Consider the following 20,223-nt stretch of genomic DNA (forward strand, 5'->3'; position numbering starts at 1 on the left):
GTGCATTCAAACATGTTGGTTCGTCGAACTTGCGTTGCATAGCAGCCGTTAAAGTTTTGTAATACTAGAAGAAACCAAATTATCCATTCGTCTTGATCAGATTGATAATACCGTTTTGATTCATATTACGGACAGCTTCAAATTCCGGACACTCCACTTTGTATGGGAAACATTTCAAACGAAATGTTTCAATTTTTGCCGTTAAAAAGTTCATACTTTCAAGGCTCATTTTAACAAACTTTTTCCATATATATCTATGCAAATTTGTAATGCCCAACTGCCTTAAGCGTCTCTTTAGTGGTTTGACGATTTCAATTGATGATTTGACTTTTCTATCAATCATTTCCATGAGCTGTCCAGAATCCGAAACAAAGTGTCCGGAATATGAGACAAAAGTGAGGAAGCGTCCGGAATAAGAAACATAAAAAGGCCACACATTTCGATTTATTTAAAATAGATCAAGTTGCGGAAGCGTATTCTTTACTCATCATTCGAAATTTTAGGGTTTCCGACGCTCGATAACGCTAAGGAATCATACAGAATGATTTATTTTGTATGTCCTATTCTGAGTTATACTTCCCTGAGGCCTTAAGTGTCCGTAATATGAATCAAAACGGTACAACCATTAGTGTTGGAAGAGAATTTTTGAAATTTCTCATCGTAATAGGCTGTTTTTCATCACGCCAATCTGTCATGAAACGGTCTACTTCCTTGCACTGAAGTATGCAGTGCGGGAATAATCATTACACAACTGAAACCAGTGCTGTAATGATTCATTACGCAACGCTCTCTCATCACGCAACTGTTTTGAGTTGCGTAATTAATCATTACACAACAATTTTTCAGAAATTGTTAAATAATGGCGAATGCATTCCGATATGATTTCTGATACACTCAAGTGGTCTCCTACGATATTGCAATAAATGTTGTACGTAGCACGTTGCGGAACTCGATTTTTACAGCACTCGTCGTAATTATCCTACACACTTACATTTTTTTCAAGAGCTCGGCTGTGCAAATCTCGATTTCCCGATTTTAAGCGAGACTCAGCTAACAAATTGTCCGGTTGCTAAGCGACGAAGCACGATTTACTGATACTCGGCTTTTATTTGCTGATATCCCAGAAAATTTGTCTGCCGATTACTCGGCTGTGCGGATCTCGGTTAAAATTAGCCGAAATTCGGAATTCTCAATTAAGTGTGTACTCGGCAAGCCTCGTAGGATGAATTTACGACTCGTGCTGTAAAAATCATCATTTTGCAACTTGTTCCGTAAACTACTATTATCTGAAGGCTCTTCCAGAAAGTTTTCCAGGGTCTTTTTTAAGATTCCTCCAGGAATTTAATCAGAAACTAATTCAAGATAGTCTGTACAGTGATCAATACAACGATTTCACCAGAGACTCCTTCACGAAGAACTTTTGATCGCAACCAGATTTTTAAGACCGAATCAATTAGGACTACAGAAGTACCTTCAGTAATTCCTCAGAAACCAGTCACCCTGAACGTTAAGTGCACTTAAGTCCTCCTCAACTGCAAAAAGCCATCGTGTGCGCGGTCTTCCACGAAGTCGGCGGCCTCGTCCGGGGTCTCTGCTGAATATTATATTTGCTTGTCGTTCTTCCGGCATACGGGCAACGTGACCAGCCCAATGCAGCCTGCCGTGATTCATGCGACGCCGCCAGATGCCGTTTTCTAGTTTACCGCCGAGTATTGTTCGCAGCACTTTACGTTCAAACACCCCGAAAGCTCTCCGGTCAACTTCCTTCAATATCCATGATTCATGGTCATATAGGACAACTGGAAGGATCAGTGTCTTGTATAACGCGAGTTTTGTTTTCGTTTGCAGGCTACGAGACTTCAGCTGGTTACGGAGTCCGTAGAAAGCCCGACTCGCAGCTGCAATACGTCTTTTCACCTCGTGGGTAACATCATTATCGCATGTCACTAGTGTTCCAAGACATACAAATTCTTCCACCACTACTTCAAACTTATCACCACCACTAACACGTCCGGACCCACGCTGACCACCAGCTGTCATGTAGTTCGTTTTTGTGGTGTTGATCGTAAGCCCGATCCTCGCTGTCGTCCACTGCCCGTCGTTCAATCCCGATGATGTTGATATCGTCCGCAAAGCTAAGGAGCATATGAGAACGTATGATAATGGTACCGCTTCTCTGCACACCGGCTCTCTTGATAGCACCTTCTAGCGCTATGTTAAACAGCAAGTTAGAAAGAGCGTCACCCTCTTTCAATCCATCTAAGGTTACGATCGATGAAGAAATCTTGTCCGCTTCTATTTCGATCCATCAAGCGTTGCAAGAATAAGTTTAATCAGTTTCGCCGGAAAAACATGTTCGGACATAATTTGCCACAACTCGTTTCTCTTCACTGAATCGTACGCTGCTTTGTAATCTACAAACAGATGATGAGTCTGCAAGTTGGACTCCCGGAATTTATCTAGGATTTGACGCAGGGTAAACATTTGATCCGTCGTTGATCGGCCCTCTCGAAAACCAGCTTGGTATCCACCGACAAAGGACTCCGCATACGGTCTCAATCTGTTGAACAGAATTCCAGACATGCTTTTGTACGCCGAATTAAGGAGTGTTATCCCTCGGTAATGGGCGCACTCCAGTCGATGCCCATTCTTGTACAAAGGGCAAATGAGACCTTCAACCAACTAGTAGACATTTGTTCTTTCTCATATCCTCGACATGATACAGTGAAGGAGTTCGTGCAGCTGCTCACTTCCGTGTTTGAGAAGTTCGACCGAAAACTCGTACTTCCCCGCAGCCTTGCTGTTCTTCAGCTCATTGATAGCTTTCTTTTCCTCATCTAGCGTTGGAGGTTCCACAGCCTGTCCTTCGTCATCGATTTGGATTCTGGTATCAAATCCACTTCCGTAATCTCCGTTTAACAATGACTCGAAGTACTCTTTCCACCTGACGGCCACCATTGCTTTATCCGTCAACAAGCTTCCTTCACGGTCGTTGCACATGGCGGGAAACGGCGCTGTTTTTCTCCGCACACCATTGACGGATTCGTAAAACCGTCACATGTCTGTTCCATAGCATCTTGCGCCTGAACTATTACTGCTTCTTCATGCTCCTTTTTCTTTCTGCGATGGATCTGTTTTTCGGCTGCCCTTGCTTCTTTATACCGCTCGCTGCTCTGACGGGTACCAGATACCAGCATCGGGCTTCTAGCCAAGTTCTTCTCGATCGTCATTCTCTAGCACTCCTCGTCGAACCAGCCGTTCTTTGGTCTTCGTTGAGCCGTACCTACTACTTCTCACGCTACTGTGCTCACCGCTCCGTGGACTGACTCCCACAGATCGCTAAGGTTGACGCTTTCGTTGATTTCGCTTATCCGCTCGTCGAGCTTTTGATGGTAGTCCGCTGCTACACCATCCGCTGACAGGCGTTGAATATTGAAACGCAACGATTGTCGTTTCTTAGAACTCGAAACGGTTGATAATTGCGCTCGAATTTTGCTTACAACGAGATAGTGGTCTGAGTCGATATTAGGACCCATGAAAGTTCTAACATCGATGACATCGGAAAAATATCGGCCGTCTACCAGAACATGGTCGATTTGGTTGCAAAGTTCGCCATTTGGGTGTTGCCAGGTGTGCTTGCGGATATCCTTACGTGCAAAGTTGGTGCTACTAATGGGGTTTATGGACAAATGGTCGAAAGACAAAAGGTCGAAAGGACAAAAGGTCGAAAGACAAAAGGTCGAAAGGACAAAAGGTCGAAAACGATTTGCATGGTGGGAAATTTTTCCTTCTTTGGAAAAAGATTTTCGACCTTTTGTCCCTTCTTTTTTGTTCTTCGACCTTTTGTCCTTTCGACCTTTTGTCTTTCGACCTTTTGTCCTTTCGACCTTTTGTCTTTCGACCTTTTGTCATAGATTCCTCTGCATCAATGATAGAGCGGAAGAAGTCCTCTCTTCCGACCTGCGCATAAGCGTCGCTGATGACAATTTCCACGTCATGTTTTGGGCATTCTCCATAGGTCTTGTCGAGACATTCGTAAAACGCGTCCTCCACGTCATCGGGTTTGTCGTTAGTCAGTGCATAGACGTTGATCAGCCTGTAGTTGAAGAACTTGCCCCGAATCTTCAATACGCAGATCCGCTCGTTGGTCGGCCTCCACCTCCCAAAAAATCCTAGAACAACTTTTGGAGATTTTTCTGGTGCAATCTCTGGAGGAATTCAATAGCTGGAGAAACTCAGAAGGATTACCTGAGTAAATTGCTGATTCAGAACCCCAAACGGGAATCGGTTCAAAATCTTGAATCATGATTCGGTGCAGAAACCGAAACAAGATTCGGTTCAGAAACCTGAGCAGGATTCGGTTTAGAATCCTTAACAGGATTCAGTTCAAAATCCAGAACAAGATTCGATTCAAAATCCTGAACAGGTTAAATTAATTAACTCATTACGCGTGGTAAAGATGGACAAATTATGGGTGAAATTATGAAAAAAAATCCACGTGCTCGGCTGGGATTTGAACCCAGGACTCTTGTATGCTAGACGAGCGCTTTACCAACTAAGCTACCGAGCCACTTGGTGACCCAACAACTGAGTTGGTTACAAGTTTAGAATTCAAATCCCTACATTGCTTCCACAGCAACTGTATTGTGGAAGAGTAAAGATGTGGGAAGGCTATCAACGTATGATAGGCAAACAGTTTCAACACTAAATAAATCGCACTCGCTCTTTCCGTTATTCGAGCACGTGGATTTTTTTCATAATTTCACCCATAATTTGTCCATCTTTACCACGCGTAATGAGTAAATTAATTTCATAACCATGCGAATTGGATTACCGAACAGCTTAATATAGGCGTCAATTTATCCTGAACAGGATTTTGTTCAGAATCATTAACAGGAGTTGGTTCAGAATCCAGAACAGGATTTTGGTTCACAATCCCAAACGGGATTCGGTTCAGAATCCCAAACAGGATTCGATTCAAAGTCTTGTCCTAAACGGTATTTGGTGCAGAATCATGAACAGAATTCGGTTCAGGATCCCGAAAATGATTTGGTTCAGGATCCTGAACAAGATTCGGGTCAGAATCCTGAACATGATTTGGTTCGGAATTCTGAACTGGATTCAATTCATAATCTCGAACATGATTCGATTCAGAACCCTGAAGACAATTTGATTCAGAACTCCGAATAGGATTCAGTTCAGAACCTAAACATGAATCGGTTCAGAATCCTGAGCAGGATTAGATTCAAAGTTCAGAGTCCCAAACAGAATTCGGTGCATAATCATGGACAGGTTTCGGTTCAGGATCATGATTTGGTTCAGGAACCTGAACATAGAATCCTAAACAGGAATCGGTTCAGAATCCTGAACGGGATTCGACTCCATATACTGAATAAGGTTCTGCTAAGAATAAAAAAAAGATTTCTGGACAAGTTTCTTTCTAAAGTTTCATCGGCTCTATCAGTCTTAAGGCAGCTAAAACGATTTTTGTTTATACTTCTCCGGCGTTTCGGCGTATATTTCGCCGAAACGTCGGAGAAGTAGAAGCAAAAGTCGTTTTAGCTGCCTTAAGACTGATAGAGCCGATAAAACTTTAGAAAGAAATTAGTCATCACAGTCGAAAGCATTCACCAAATTATTCCTGGACAACTTTAGGTTCAGAATACCGAATTGGATTTGGTTCAGAATGCGGAACTTGATTTCATTCAGAATTTTTAATACGTTTCCTTCAAAATTGCGAGTGTTAACTGCTAATGATTTTAAGTTAATCCTTCACATGATTCTGAATGAATTCAGCATAGAATTCCAATTTCTGTTTAGGATTCTGAATTGAATCCTGTTAAGGACTAAGGGATAAACCTGCTCAGGATTTTGGATTCTGAGTTAATTTTGTTCAAGTTGCACTGTGGAACGAATCTAGAGGTATTTTGAGTGTGTTGTTTAGGATTCTGAGATAATTGATGTTAATGATCAATTTATGGCTATGATTCTCAGTGAATCCTAATCGACATACAGAACGAAATTTGTTTAAAATTTTGATCAGAATTGTGAGTTTTTGCGATTCTTGGTCAAAACGTTTAGGATGTATAGCAATTCGTGATTAGGTTTGTTAGGAAATAATGCAGTACAACATACTCTCAAAATTTACTGAATAATTATTAACATATTAACCGGGATTGTGCTGTAAATTTCACTGACAATTTTGACAGGGATTTGTTCTAACAGACCCCCGTCACAAACTATTCATGTAATGAACTTAGACGTGAGGAAGTTTTATGCTTCCAATAATGATTAACAATCTATAATAGGATAGTCCATATTTGAACCACTATAGTAAGAGCGGATCTTAAAACAATCCATTAATGGTAGGCGAAGACAACATCCACTCCACCAATGGCGGTTCAATTCGTACGTGCATTCAGTATAATAAAATTCTCGACAAATCGTCGGTATTGTTTCTCATGCCAATATTACCGATTCGTCTTCGTTGTTAGTTCAGTGCAGCACTCAATTCGTATACTGTGTATGCCATCAATTTACAACCAATTGAACGAACGATCATAAATTAATCATTCATGATGCGGCAGTTACTATACCTAGGCATCCTCAAACAATCGTCATTTATTAAGTTGTCAATAATATGAGGTTGAACTGTGTACACTGATAGAAGTCCAAAGCCATTGTTTCGCAAGCGCCAATTGTGCTAGAAATGGCGCGAAAGTTATTAGATATAGCTAGTTAGGACTTGTGTCTAGCAGCTATTAAAAGGCAGTCACGATTTGCCCCCACTTTTGCCAACAACGGATCAGAGCTGACGACAGTTTGGCAATGAACTTTGGCTCGTCGCATTTGCTGAGTAGTTAATCGTAGTCTCGTTGCCGATTTGGTGTGCCAGTTGCCAAAGAGAGGGATGATGAATCACGAACTGTTTATTTTTGAAGTTCTTTGAACCAGTCCGGGGGTTAGTCATTGATCTGGTGAATGAATTTGACGATTTGCGAGACATCACATGACTTACGGGGTGATACTTCTCGGAATCGAGATGAGTCTTCTGCACGAGCTGGTTGTACGACTGCGATATGATTTTTTTTTCGGAAATGGAATGCGTATGGCGTTGCTCTCGAGATCGTTTGTATGCAATGTGGACCGAAAGCGAAGAGCGAAACGAAAACAAAAATGTAATAAAATAAACCAAGAAATTGCATCACACTCGGCTCGAGCAGGGAGTGCCGAATACAAATTTTCGATAGAGTATCAAGATTCAACCCACATATGAGCCGCTTTAGGGTTACCATATTATGGCTCTGGCTTACAAGAGTCCGTTTGTTTTAACTCCAAAAGAGTACAGTCATCTTTGTCTTAAAAATCATAATAGTTATCTGAAGTGTTTTTCTTTATATTTTTAGAACACCTTTCTTTTAAGATATTCTTTTCAACATTTAAAAAAATCGAAGATCTTTTAAAAATAATTAAAAAAAAAAACACTTTAGATAAGTATAATGATTTTTAAGAGACTGTTACTCTTTACAAACGCACTCTTTTCAGTCAGAGCAATAATTTGGTAACCCTAAAGCATATCATTTGTGGGTTAAATCTTGATACTCTGTCGAAAATTTGTATTTTCAACTTGATTTTTTCAACTACTTTAATCGTATCTATCTGCATTAGTAAGTGGATCAGAAAACGTGAGTAATATTTAGAAACTCTTACATTTGATCCCATTTAGCAAAAAAAAAGAGGAACACAAGTTTTCAAAGCAAAAATGGAAAATATGGTAACCCTGCTTGCACACTCGTTCGACCGAGAGTTGTCCTCAGCGACAGTTCCAAGCCGGTGATGACGTTGTGGTTGCGATCGCTACCAAATCCACACAGCGAAGGTGGTGCCAAGCAGGAAGTCATAATATTTTTTTGCGGGGTTTTCCACTTTCGAGAGGGGGTCACGCCGGCGTGATCTATTTTTGAAAAGCGATGCTGACGCGGAAATTGACGTCGCTCAAGCGCGATTCGTGATCTGGGACATTTCTTCATTTCCAGCTGCCCGGTTGATGATGTGGTGTCGGATTTGAAAATTAGAGCAGTACAGCTGGCCCCAAAAGTGTTGATCGGTTTGCCCGGCCCGGCACCGAAACAGGCAATCTCCGATGATTGAAGAGTGTTTTTATTTTTGGCTGCGGGTTAGAATAATATTCCGGTTGAGGTAGTGTTACAAACTTGGGAAAACTTTTTTCTCAGGCAAGCTGTAGCCAATTAACGAATGTCTGGTGCTAAAATGTGATTGGAAATCATTTCCTTTTCTATACTTTGACCACATAGAAGCTCAATATGGTAGTTTTCAATAGGGCGATATTCAAAACTGAAAAGGCAATAGATGGCTCTTTTTCAATGGTAGTAAAAACGAAATCCTGAAGCAAAGAAAGCACCACGGAAGATAAACTAAACACCAAAAGTTATGTATTCACTTTACACTTGATTTCTAATCACTACTTTTTTGATTCAGTTTCCTAATAACAAGCAATTTACGATTTTCATTATTTTCTATACGTTTTGACAGTTTTCCGACTACCATTCTTCACTGCGCTTGTGTTGAAAGTTTGAGAAATTTGAGAATCCAGCGTAGTGCGATCAGTGAGTGGAATAGAAACATCAGTGTCGCCGCTCGGCGGCTCGTTAGAGAAACTGAATGTTCGAAAGGTTATTGTCTGTAATTTTTGCCGCTGGCGCCAACTGTTAGTGTTTGAGAACAAAATAAACAGTCGTTACCCTATTGGAGAAATAGTTCTGCAATTCTGTGCGAATCCTGCTCAGGGTTCTGAGTGAATTCTGTTCAGATTTCTTGGTGGATTCTGAGTGAATCCTACTCAGGATTCTGAATGAATCCTGCTCAGAATTCTGTGTGAATCCTGCTCAGGATTTTCACTAAATCTCACTCAAGGTTCTGAGTGAATTCTGCTCAGGATTCTGAGTACATCCTGCTCCGTAATCTGAGTGAATCAGAAATCTGAGTTGAACATGTTCAGGATTCTGATTGAATTATGTTCAAAGTTCTGCTGTGAATATGTTGAAGAAATCCCGCTCAGAGTTCTGTGTGAATCCCGCTCAGCATAATCCTGCTAAGGAATCTGGGAGAAACCTGCTCAGGAATCTGAGTGAATCCATGCTCAGGATTCTGAGTGAATCCCGCTCAGGATTCTGAGTGAATCCTGCTCAGGATTCTGAGTGAATCCTGCTAGGGATTCTGTGTGAATTCTGCTAAGGATGCTGAGTGAATCCTGCTCAGGATTCTGATTGAATCCTGCTCAGGATTCTGATTGAATCCTGCTCAGGATTGTTAATAAATCATGCTCAGGATTTTGAATGAGTCCGGCTCAGGATTCTGAATCAATCCTTCTCAGGATTCTGAATGAACCCTGCTCAGGGTTCTGAGTGGATCCTGCTCAGGATTTTGAGTGAAACATACTCAGGATTCTGAGTGAATCCTGCTAAGGTATCTGGGAGAAACCTGCTCAGGAATCTGAGTGAATCCTTGATCAGGATTCTGAGTGAATCCTGCTCAGGAATCTGAGTGAATCCTTGATCAAGATTCTGAGTGAATCCTGCTCAGGATTCTCAGTGAATCCTGCTCAGGATTCTGAGTGAATCTTGTTCAGGATTCTGAATGAATCCTGCTTAGGATTCTGAATGAATCCTGCTCAGGGTTCTGAGTGAATCCTGCCAAGAATTCTGAGTGAATCCTGCTAAGGTATCTGGGAGAAACCTGCTCAGGAATTTGAGTGAATCCTTGCTCAGGATTCTGAGTGAATTCTGCTCAGAATTCTGAGTGCATCTTGCTCAGGATTCTGAGTGAATCCTGCTCAGGAATCTGAGTGAATTCTGCTCAGGATTCTAAATAAATCCTGCTCAGGATTCTGAATGAATCCTGCTCAGGATTCTGAATAAATCCTGCTCAGGATTCTGAATGAATTCTGCTCAGGGTTCTGAGTGAATCCTGCTCAGGATTCTGAGCGAATCCTGCTCATAAATGTTGGTGATTCTTGCTTATGAATCTGGGTGAGTCCTGCTCAGGATTCTGAGTGAATCTTGCTCAGGATTCTGACTGAATTCTGCTCAGAGTTCTGAGTAAATCCTGCTCAGGATTTCAAGTAAATCTTTCACACGATTCGGAGTGAATCCTGCTCATAATACTAAATAAATCTCAGGGTTCTGAGTGAAACATACTCAGGATTCTGAGTGAATCCTGCTCAGGATTCTTATTGAATCCTGCTCAGGATTCAGAGTGAATGCTGCTTAGGATTCTGAGTTAATCCTTTTCAGGAATCCGAGTGAATCCTGCTTAGGAATCTGGGTGAACCCTTCTCAGAAATCTGGATGAATCCTGCTCAAGGTTCCGACTGAATCCTGTTGAGTATTATAAGTGAATCCTGCTCAGGATTCTGAGTGAATCCTGCTCAGGATTCTGAGTGAATCCTGCTCAGGATTCTGAGCGATTCCTGCTCAGGGTTTTGAGTGCTCAAGCTTTTGAGAGATCTGAGCATCTGAGTGAATCCTGCTAAGGGTTCTGAGTGAATCCTGCTCAGGATTCTGAGTGAAACTTACTCAACATTCTGAGTGATATAAATTGGCACTTATATTGAGCTGTTCGGTAATCCAATCCGGGGATCCCAGCCGAGCACGTTAATTTTCTCATAATTTCACCCATAATTTGTCCATCTTTACCACGCGTAATGAGTTAATTAATATTCTGAGTGAATTGAATTGCTCAGAGTACTGAGTGAACCATGCTCATGAATCTGGGTGAATCATGCTCAGGGTTTCGAATGCAATCTACTCAGCATTCTGAGTGAATTCTGCTCAGGATTCTGAGTGAATCCTGCATAGGATTCTTAGTGAATCCTGCTCAGGTTTCTAATTCAATCCTGTTAAGGAATCTGGATCAATCCTGCTCAGGATTCTGAGTGAAATTTACTCAACATTCTGAGTGAATCCTGCTCAGGATTCTTGTTGGTTTATCTTGCTTATGAATCTGGGTGACTCCTGCTCAGGGTTCTGAATAAATCCTACACAGGATACTAGGTAAATCTTTCTCACGATTCGGAGTGAATCCTGCTCAAAATTTTAAATGAATCTCAGAGTTCTGAGTGAAACATACTCAGGATTCTGATTGAATCCTGCTCAGAAATCTGAATGAATCCTGCTCAAGGTTCTAAATGAATCCTGCTCAGGATTCTGAGTGAATCCTGCTAAGAGTTCTGAGTGAATCCTGCTTAGAAATTTTGGAGGATTTGGAGTGAATACTGCTCAGGATTTTGAGTAAATCTGAGTGCATCCTTCTTGGGATTCTGAGTGAACCCTGCTCAGGACTCTGAGTGATTCCTGCTCAGGATTCAGAGATCCTGCTTAGTAATCTGAGTTTAACATGTTCAGGATTATGGTTGAATCATGCTTACAATTCTGAGCGAGTACTGCTCAAGATTTTGAAGGAATCCCGCTCAGGACTCTAAGTGAATCTCACTTCAGATTCTAAATGAATCCCGTTCAGGATTTTGAGTGTATCCTGTTTCGGATTCTAAGTGAATCCTGCTTAGAATTCCGAGTGAATCCTACACGTAATTCTGAGTGTATTCTGCTCAGGATTCCGAGTTGAGTTGAGTTCTGATAAAAATCTTGTTCAGGATTCAAAGAGATTCCTGTTTTAGATTCTGAGTGAACTAAGCTCAGGACCCAGAATTAATAACGAGTAAATCCTGATGAAGAATCTGAAAGAATCATGCGCAGAACTTTTAGTGCATCCTGCTTACGGTTATAAGTTAAACCTGTTCAAGAGTCTTAGCATATTCTATGAAGAAATCTTAGTGAATCATAGTAGAATTATTAGTTATTATATTCTGGATTTGAAAAATTCTGATCAAAAACATTTCAGGATTCTAAACAAATCATATAATATTGTAGATTTCAAAGGAATCTTGATCAGAATACTTATCAAATACTTTCATTGATTCTGAGCAAATTTTGAGTAGGTATTTCTCAGGATTGTGAGCATGCAGTTCAGGATTTCTGCGAAGGATTCTAGACGAATTCTGCTCAAAATTTTGATTAAATCCTAACCAGGAATCCGAACGAACTATGCTGAAAACTATTAGTGAGCAATAGGTCAATTATATTCTGGATTCCAAACAATTTCCGTTTCTTGATTTTAAGCGAATCTCGTTCAGAATTCAAAGTAAATACTTTCAGGATGATGAAAGAATCCTGTTCAGAACTCTGAGCTAATTTTAATTCGAATTCTTTTAAGTTTCTGAGCGATTTTCGCTCAAGATTCCGAATAAATATTGCATTCTGAGCAAATTTCGCTTCAGTTTAAAAAAAATCTTCTTCAGATCCTGAGCAAATGTAGCTTTGGATCCTTTAGCATTATAATGTTGTTGAAAACTATGACCCAATAATACTTTGAGCCAAGTCTGATTCTAAACAAATTATGGTCAGAATTATTAGCGTATCATTACCAGGATTCTGTGCGAATCTTGTTCAGGATCCGATAAGAATTCTCGTCAAGATTCTTTGCGAATCCTGGGCAATCGCTCAAAATCGACCCTAACAGGATCTGATCAGAATCATGAATAAAATTCATCAGAACAGGATGCTCTCAAAATCTTGTATATTTAAAATATGGTTCAGAGTTTTCACATAATCTTGAAGAGAAGTAATTCACAATCATAAACTGTTTCCGTTTGGCAGCCTGATTAGAATTCACTAAGTTTGCTTTGAAAAATGTGCTAGTAACTTTTACAACTTATAACCTTCAGGAATGTTTTCCACATCAATTTCCATCAAAAATTGCATATAAATGTGAGGAGAATACGTTTCGTTTTTGAGAGTTCTTTGTTTTAATAAATTTAAGGGCTCATTCATTTATTTCATAACGCTGAAATTGGCCTTTTTGGACACCTACCCACCCCCTTGTAACGCTTTTTGTATGAATATTATTCAATTTTCGTATGGGCCGTAACATCGTTGGGACACCCACCCACCCCCTCTAGCGTTATGAAATTTGTGAATGGGCCCTTAAACAAAATCATCTCAGAGAAGATATTAAGCATCTTAAACTTGTTATTTTCAACATGATTCTTCTTCAATCCTAAGAAAGATTAGCACAAAACAATAAGCCATATTCGACTTGAAATTTTGATAAAAGTTTTTCAGAATAAAAAGCAGTATTCTTTCCAAGTTATCAATAATTTTTGAAGAGAATCGTGAGAAAGGTTCTCTCGGAATGCAGAAAAAACTTAACTCGTAATTCAATCGTGGCAAAACTTGTGTACAAGATCATAAATAATTGTGTAAAAGCTAAATAAATTACCTAATAAAATAAAAACACCCCTGGAACTAACGCAAAAATATAAAAATTAGACGAAGAATACATAAATAACTCTCTAAAAGAAATTGCTGATCTACCAAATCAGTGTAAAAAATCGATTTCGCTCATCCTCAAAATGCAATTTATAGCGACAGATGGAATCCTATCGTTCACCAAAATCAAATGCTACCAACGTCAAACTTACAGTGTTCTGCTAGACGCGTCGTGTGTAGATTTTCTTCTTGTTCCAATTTTACAACTTCGAGCACAGTAATATCCTCCGTTCTACTGTTCTGCATGTATCCACTAAGATCTGGGTGGGTTGGCTAGTAGCTCGATAGGTGCGCGCACTTTGCGTCGGCGTCTTGGTCGTCGTCGTCGATCTCGATGCTCTCGATCCACGATTTTTTGCTTCTTACGTGGGTAACTCCACTGAGTGTGGGTGTCACTACCTTTGATTTGTCTCCTTCGAACAGATTCTTTTTCGAAATTTATTCACACTTCACTTCGATTGGGGATCATTTTCATCACATCACACTATTTCACGATTTTTGTGCTTTTATTTTTTTCTGAATCGCCAATCTTCGATTCAATATGCTAATTTCATTCCGCCAGCAAATACACTGCACCACAAGAGATCGAAATAAAACCTGCAAACGGAACACAAAACTCTCAAGAATGACGTCACCACTCTTGAGCACGATATCACGCCGCGCACATTCCGTGGTTGTAAAACTGGATGCCTTCACACCATCTGCTCTGCGCAAACTTCACACATTTGCGATAACATTTGAAATCTATAGGCAGAAAAAATCCAATTGCGTGACGCCCTAACGGCGGTTCCTGAGCAGAATCGGTTGAAGGACACCATTTCCTGCCTGCCAGTACGATTCTTTTCCCTTTAGAGCAGACCCACGCCCAATTGCACTTCAATCTCCGGGGCAAACAGGCAAGTGCACTGCCATTAGAGTGGCACGTTTGTACTTGAAAGGAATCAAACTGTAAAAATCTTAAGCTACTGCACCCCCAATATTTTTTCTTTTGAACCCCTAGAAGCTATCATGAAAGTTTAAGTGAAATCTGTCAACTCTTAGAGGGGATGATCGAGCTTGAAGTATGTATGAAAAATTACCAAATATATGAAAAAAGCTGTTCCTACAACATTTATAACAATTGAGCGCATTGTAGTTGATGAAATTATTTCATGAGTGACTTGAAGATCGCATCCAGTGTTGTGAAAACTCAAATTTTAATAACTCACGATTGAGATTTTTCATGAGTAAATTGTCAATCACGCAACACACCAGTTAAAAAGTCATGGATGAGTTGGCTCTTGGTAGAATTATAATAATCCTTTCTAACGTAAACAACAACACTCAGTTTTCACGAGTTTTTGACGGGTGTTATGACTGAATCATTGTGATTTTGCATAAAAATCTCAACCATGAGAACTACGGAGCAGATCTCACTTGAGTCTGCTATCACGAAAGATGTCATTGATTGATAAATGAAAACAGCGAACAAGTGCCCCAATGAGAGAGCGATGGTAAAATCCATTTCTCTGGAATATTTGCCATTGGGGGTAAATGTTTCATGTTACTGGCATGCTAAACAATCCCCGTACATCCGACAGCAATAGTGTCCCCCAGTTTTGGAGCTTGTTTAGATGGGTTTTATCATGTACTGTTATCCCCTCGATTTAATCAGAACTGTAGCAGAAGATGATAAACAAGCTCTCATGATGTGTTGCTGATCATGATTGTTGCATAGAGCTACTCTCAATTTTCTCAGGATTCATTCCATGATCTCAATGAAGCGCTCCTGATTGTCAAGTGCACAGTTAAAAATAATGAAGATTACACGTCATGTAAACTTCATTCGTGCGATGTAAACATTACGTCATGTAAATTTAAGTCTGAAATCATGTAAATATGTGTTATATGTCACGTAATCACAGAGGATCCTGCTGGATTACATGACATATAATTGAAGTTTACATGACATGACATGTAAATATCCATGATTTGCCACGCTCCAATTATGTGCATTATATGTCTCAGAAATTTACACGTTTCGTTCGAACTGGGTGTAGTTCCGGGACTGTCAAACTCCAGGCCTTCAACCATTTCAAAAACTGTTGCCAGTAACAAAACTATGTACTACGAATCCTTGAAGTATTACTTAGCCCTCTTGGTTACTTTCTTTTGTCTTTGAACAACTCTCTGAAACGCTTTCGAAAAAAACTTAATTTTAATAAGCTAAGTATGCACAAAACTTCAGGCTATTTGTTATTCGTCATCCAAATTTCAGTCAATCGAACTGCAAGAAGCTGATATATAGATCCTCAAAATTAAGAATTATGTATGGAAAACATTTGATTTCTAACTATTGTCACTGACTTTATAAAGTCGATTTTATTCATAGAAACTTCAAGCTCGTTTAGTTTAGAATTCCACTCAAACATTCACAGTATCTTCTTAGGATCCAAATGAACATATTTGAGAGGTGTAACTCAAGATTGTTGTAGTTTGATCTTTAAGGGCCACCCTAACCACAATCGACGGCTGCGATAACGTCAGAGTGCAATCGTCGCAAACACACTGTGCACCCACCAAGGGTAGGATTAATTAATGCACCACCGAACGAACGTTACAATACCCGAAGTAATGACGCGTGAGTGGGTGGCAGCCGAGCCAGGTGACGTCATACGGTGGTGGGCACCGGGATGAACTCAAACACAAAAAATAAACACCTAGATCAGCCTTTCGGAGCAGCCAGAGCGGTTTAAAATCGCGCGCGACTAACCGTACGTACGGACAGTTACTGAACGCGACTCAGTCAGTTCTCACTCCACCGACTTACCAACTGCTCAACCGCTTGCCAATATGGGATGTTGAAAGCAGCAACTCAGGCAGGGCAAATGGGGAAAAAATCGAGTCAGCGATGTAGTCAGTCAATGACGGCGGTGATGATGACGATGGTGACTCGTGTGGTTTAACAAGTTAGCAGTAAGTAAGTAAGTATGGTCTGAGAAACTACTGGTAGCAACATAGAGAAGATTTTCCAGCTCAAAACGCAAATAAAAAATGGCATTTTCAGACCGCCTGAGCATGATTGACCGCCCGCAGATGCACTTACACATGGAATCAACAGACACTACTCGGGATCAGTAGCATCCTCAATGTGTATGTACTGGTGCTCTCATTATTATAACAAACAATAACGGCGCCGGCTGCGTCCGAATGCAGGTCAATTTTCGTATGGTAGGCAAATGTTGACCTGTTACTTGCTTTATGGAAGCCGAGGAGTCCTCTGCACTTTCACAAATAGACACTGGGGGTTTGGATATGGGAAAGGTTTGGGTAAAGGATTCGTTTTGTGTAAACGATAAATATATAATTTGAAATGAATGCGCCTAATCGGATTCGCGATATTACTCGATAAAAGCATTGAACGCCGAACAAGTGTTCGTCGCTCGCCCCATAGGAGCAAGTAACAAGATCAAAGAATCACTATTAACACTATTAACGCGATCCGCGATACTATTCCACCGTGGTACGCGTACAACGCGTGACATCTTTGATCCTGTCACCCCCGCCCACCCCCGCAGGAGCAAGCAACCAGGTCGAAGAATCAAACACTACTCTTTTCAGACCGACTTCTATATCTATATACTACTATATCTAAAAAAAACTTTGTATGTATATGTTTTAGTTGATATCCGATATGACATTTCCCATAAAAAAATTACTAAATTGTATATGATATATTTGGATAAAGCTCTATCACATATATTGATTTTTATAACTTGAAAATGTCCTTAGCCGAGTGGGTAGAGTTCGCGACTACAAAGCCAAGCTATGCTGAAGGTGTCTGAGTTTGATTCCCGGTCGGTACTCAATGATGATCTAAGGTATGATTTCTTGAGCTCACGAACTCCTTGGAGTTTAAATATTCAGATTTATAGAGGTTGACAGTGCTCACCGGGAGCTTTATTTCACTTAAGAGCAAACAATTATGACTTATTATGTATCCAGTTCAACACTTATTATGTTTCCAGTTCAACACTTCATGTTATTACTTACTGTTAGTACTCCTTTGAATTTAGGTCTGCAAATCTACACACAAAACCAGTGACCTTTCCGAAGTTATTGAATATGGTTTACACCCAAACAGGCTCAACCAATTATGTCCATTAGAAATTTGAAATCAACGGTTGTTAACATTTATCCAAAAATACACGCGTAACCAGAGATCTTTCGAAGGTTTATGAGTAATGTTCGTACCCAAGTAGACTCAAACAAACATAGTCTATAAAGGCGTTGGAGTCCAACGTATTCCTAGGATTGTACAAGAACTCCGTTCAGCCTGGGTCATTAGATCAACAAACGTAACGAGTGATCTTTTGATGGCCTGTACTCAAGGATGTTCTTGTATAAACTTAAACGGTCATTGTTCGCATATCTCGAGCATATATGGGTAATTGAATGGTTTGTGCTTGATCACCAAACATTTTGGATCGCGGAAAGAACGATTGAAAAGTAATTCTTGAGATTTTTCTGGAACATCCATAGAGAATTATCAGAAGAGTATTGAAGAATCTTTGGACGAAGTAAATGTTCATGTTTCATGTTAGCTAGCGATTTCTGAACGTGCAATTACTCTTGATATAAACTATCAAAGCATTACTAAATCTCTTGATGATTTTCAGAGCATTCCTATTTCAGAATTGAAGTAGAGATTCCTTATAATAATTCTCAGCTTATTCTTGAAAATTTATTTGACTAGAATCCTACTAATATTTTGTAGCATCATTCATAAAAAAATATTTAGAGCAGATTGATGATGATTTCTAGAACTTTTTTTTGCAGAATTGTTGAAAAAATTCCAGCGAAAAATTTGGTGGAGTTTCAAGCATTTTCAGAGTCTTCTGGAAACTTTTGCTATTAGCCTGAATTGTAGGACATTTCCCAGAATGACGTTCCCCAGAACGACATTCCCCAGAACGCCATTCCCCAGAATGGGACATTCCCCAGAAAACCATTCACCAGAATGGGACATTCCCCAGAAAAAAAAATAACAAGCAATTTTTGGGGTGTTAAATTCTAGTTAAATGATTAATTGTAAATTGTGAACGCATTTAACTGCAAAATTCGAGGAAAACCAATTTATAGTTTTCATAGGTAAAACATTTCCGTATTTTTTTTAACGACATTTTTTTGTAGTCTTTCATTTTTTACTGGAGAATCTTTAAATCCAAAATTCTAGAAATTCATCAAATACAGCGGCATCTATGGTCAGAAATGTAATTCGAATCTTTTGAACAATTTTTATATATTTTTGACGATTTTCTCCCTACAAACTTCAAGCACGTTTAGTCCCTCCTTAGAGTTGATGAACTCTGTTAAAATGTTTACAGTATTTTATTGTAGTCTGATTAACATGGGCCACCCTAGTGCACAAAGACTACGATCTTTTGTAGCTTCAGTTTTGCTATGAAAGGAAGTTACCAAAAACAAGAGAAATTTTCTAGTGTAATTGTATTCCATTAATCTACATAATTACGAAGACAATAAACCTAGGAAGAACAGCATATGTTCAAAAGAAGGGAGAATATTATTTGAAAGCAAAAAATCAAATTCCATCAATTTATTTTGTATACAAATTACCCTTTGAAAATACAATTAGAAAGAACAACCAATTTTAAAAGAAGGAAGAATAACTATGAAAACAAAAAAATAAATCCAATAGCTTGGGTCAAGTTTGATCATAAACATAGTATGACATATGTAAGAGCAGCGTATCTTAAACGGTTGTGCTACTTTTCAGCGAATGTCGGATTCCCAAATGTCGTTTGCCCGAACGCCAGTTCCCAGAATACCAGTGCCCCGAACAACTCGTTTCCCCGCATAGCCTAGTTCCCAAAAAGTTTTTAGCTCTTATAATTGTCATAACTTTTTGTGTTTCAAAGTGATGAACGAACCGGTCATCCGATATGCACCCTTCTTCACTTCATTGGCGGTTCTTTCGAGTTTCACCATCATCGGCATTTTTGGCAAGATGTATGACGTTATAATCCATGTTGTCTTCTTCTTTTAATTGCTTATTATTCATTCTAGTTCAGCACCCAGTCCTTCAAGACTATTCTTGCACCTGTTTGAACTGCATCAGTTTTCGGGGAAACGAGTCATTCGGGGAAATGTCTTTTGGAAAAACGAGTCATTCGGACAGGTGGCATTCCGGGAAATGATATTCAAGGGAAATAACAGTAGTACAATCATGTTAAGTAGATGCAAAATTGTTAAACAGCATTTTTCCCTTAAGATTTTGGTTAGGTCTGCCGATGTACCACGTAGTCATTTATTTTGGATTTTTAAAGCACCTCCTGCCCCCTTCGTGATCTTTTGTCCGTACAAACGTTTTGAAATTTGTAAGGACCGTGCCTTTGGCCAAACCATGTCCCCCATAGATGACCAAGTGGTTTATGGACGGCCCCTTAGATGGTTTGCCTGAGACAAGGGAAACAAACACTCGCCGTTTAAAAGGGTTTTTTGAACTCAATTTCGATTTTATTCGCTAGAGATCCATAATAATGATTTTGACAAAATAATATTTTGGCTGATTTGACGTCTGTGTCCGGAATTCGAAGCTTCTGAGAATTCGAATCAATTCAGAAGGTACATTTTAACGATAAAAAAACTTAATAACCAAATGTTTTCCACTCTTCAAAAACGTATAAAAACGGTTCTGGGGAATGTCCCATTCTGGGGAATGGTTTTCTGGGGAATGTCCCATTCTGGGGAATGGATTTCTGGGAAATGTCCCATTCTGGGGAATGGGTTTCTGGGGAACGTCATTCTGGGGAATGTC

The 20,223-nt window shown here is 39.8% G+C and overlaps 1 protein-coding gene across 8 annotated transcripts in view; it reads right to left on the minus strand.

The window, feature by feature from the left end:
* Positions 1-20,223, minus strand: part of LOC5567636 (talin-2) — a 188,033-nt gene that overhangs the window by 144,569 nt on the left and 23,241 nt on the right. For 3 of the 8 annotated variants that reach the window (XM_021840792.1, XM_021840793.1, XM_021840788.1), the window contains exons 1-2: positions 16,012-16,183; positions 13,559-14,003 (exon numbers count right to left, since the gene is read on the minus strand). The exons of 1 other annotated variant lie outside the window; for it this stretch is intronic. The gene's annotated coding sequence lies outside the window, so the exon portion shown is untranslated. Of the gene's footprint in view, positions 1-13,558; positions 14,004-15,965; positions 16,195-20,223 lie in introns of those variants that run through there. 4 more of the 8 variants (XM_021840795.1, XM_021840794.1, XM_021840791.1 and 1 more) reach the window with 3 other exon arrangements.

This window comes from Aedes aegypti, chromosome 2 (assembly GCF_002204515.2).
Source record: "Aedes aegypti strain LVP_AGWG chromosome 2, AaegL5.0 Primary Assembly, whole genome shotgun sequence".
In the NCBI taxonomy this organism is placed as follows: Eukaryota; Metazoa; Arthropoda; class Insecta; order Diptera; family Culicidae; genus Aedes; species Aedes aegypti.